The sequence below is a fragment of the Otolemur garnettii genome, unplaced genomic scaffold (assembly GCF_000181295.1).
Source record: "Otolemur garnettii isolate 467f Iridium unplaced genomic scaffold, OtoGar3 scaffold00065, whole genome shotgun sequence".
NCBI lineage: Eukaryota > Metazoa > Chordata > Mammalia > Primates > Galagidae > Otolemur > Otolemur garnettii.
This window is the reverse complement of record NW_003852460.1, coordinates 7,851,300-7,853,653: the sequence shown is the minus strand read 5'-3', so window position 1 is coordinate 7,853,653 and position 2,354 is coordinate 7,851,300. Positions and strand designations below refer to the sequence as shown.

The 2,354-nt window shown below is 38.1% G+C and overlaps 1 protein-coding gene across 5 annotated transcripts in view; it reads left to right on the top strand.

Annotated features, from left to right (window-relative positions):
• Positions 1-2,354, top strand: part of MID1 (midline 1) — a 365,744-nt gene that overhangs the window by 311,825 nt on the left and 51,565 nt on the right. The window lies entirely within an intron of this gene.

Genomic DNA, 2,354 nt, shown 5'->3' with positions numbered 1-2,354 from the left:
TACCCAATACTTAAGTAAAAATGGCTCCTGGATCAATATAAAAGATAAAACTCTAGAGGAAATCAGAGCAGTAAATCTTCATGACGTTAGGTTAGGTGAGATGGTTTCTGACAACAAAAGCACAAATGACAATAGAAAAGCAGATAAATTGGACTTCATTAAAATTAAAAGAAACTTTTGGCTTGGTGCCTATAGCACAGTGTCTAAGGTGCCAGCCATATGCACTGAAGCTGGTGTGTTTGAGCCTAGCCCGGGCCAGCTAAGCAGCAATGACAGCTGCAACAAGAAAATAGCCAGCCGTTGTGATGGGTGCCTATAGTCCCAGCTACTTGGGAAGCTGAGGCAAGAGAATTGCTTAAGCCCAGGAGTTTGAGGTTGCAGTGATGCCATGGCACGCTACCAAGGGTGGATAGGAAGAGTCTGTCTCAAAAAAAAAAGAAAGAAAAGAAACTTTTACACTTCAAAGTGCACTATCAAGAAAATGAAAAGATAACCCACAGCATAGGGGGAAATATTTGCAAATCACATGTTTGATAAAGGATTTGTATCCAGAATATATTTAGAAATCATGCAATTCAATAATTACAAGACAGGTGACCCAATTACAAAATGAATGAAGGATCTGATAGCCATATATCCAAAGCCGATACTCATAAGGGTGCTAAGGGCCTGAAAAGGTGGCCAAGATCATTAGCCATCAGTGAAACGCAAATCGAAAACCACCATGAGATACCACTTCATACTCATTAGTATGAATAAAATTAAGAAAGCAAGACAGTAATAGGCATTGACAAGATGTAGAGAAATCAGAACCCTCTTGCAGTTCTGATGGGAATATAAAGTGATGCAGACACTTTGGACAGCAGTTTTGCTGTTCCTCCAAAAATTAAACACAAGAGTTGATGTGTGGCCTAGCAATTCCACTCTTATAGGAAAGAAAAATGGTTACATATGTGCACACAAAAACATGTACGTGAAATGTTGGTAGCAATATCATTTGTCATAACCAAAAGCAATAAAACGTCTATCTATTAAAAAATGGATAAACAAAAGTGGTCTGTCCATACAATGGAATATTATTTGGTATAAAAAGGAAGAAAGTACTGATACATGCTGTAAGCTAGATGAATCTTGAAAACATGCTAAGTGAAAAACCAGACAAAAAGAATCATATATTATTGGATTCCTTTTATATGAAATGCCCAGAACAACCAAATCCATAAAGAGACAGAAAGTGGATTAGTGGTTTTCTAGGGCTGGAGCTGGGGCCGGTAGAAAGAATGTGGAGTGACTGCAAATGGGTATGGAGTTTCTTCTTAGGATGCTCAAATGTTCTAAATTTAGATTAGTGATGATTGTACACACGGTCATCTGTGAATATACTAAAAACAAAAGTACATAATTTCAAATGAATAGATTTTATAATCTATGGAATATTAAGGCTTTTGAAAAAAGGCAACTCCTTTCCTCCACAAATGAAACTTTTAGGATACAGTTTTGTGTCTACACGCTCTAGTGCCTGGATATTGAAGGACCACAAGTGCTAACTACTTGCTTCATTACATTTTGCCCTGGCTTTTCGTAGAAGGTCATTTTCACTATCCACTAAATAAAAACTTTTGAATGCCTATTCTGTGCCAGATGGTGCAAGATGTTTGGGGTAGATACTTCATTTACTATGACAGCCAGAGATCCCTGCTCTGCCTTGATTGTATTCTCAGGTATACCTTAGTTCGCGGGGTTCGTTCTAGTCCATACTTTTTGAGACTAGGGTGCTGTCAAAATCAGAGCTGAACGGTAGTTAAAGTTGTAAAAACAGATTTTACTCAGGACTGTTACAAAGGGAAAGACACCTCAGTACAGAATGGGGCTCAACTCCCAACACCTCATGGACAAGTGGGGATTTATAGCCAAAAAGTAGGGTGCAGTCAGTGGATGATACATGACTAAGAGGGGGATTCTAGCTAAACCAACCTAACAGGATTTTTGCTGAAGGCAGACCAGGGAGCTTAGACAGCACCTGAGGGCTGGTTAAGGGATAAGGAACCCAATCAGATATTAAGGGTGGGCAAATAGGATTCGGATTAAACCAAATCAGCAGGGTTCTTCTTAAAACGGGACCTTACAAGGAAAAGTACAGATGGACCTAGGATAAAGCTTGGTCAAACAAAGAATCCTTGTCACTGCTACTTTCCAGAAATTTCATTTCCTCTATCATAATGTGCTCAACATTAACAAATATAATTCCATCACCTCAGTTGTGGTCACTTATTACATTCAATTTGAGGTCAAAAGGAAAGACAAATTTATGAGCCTAATTTTCAAATAAATATTTCTTTTTTTTTTTTTTTTTT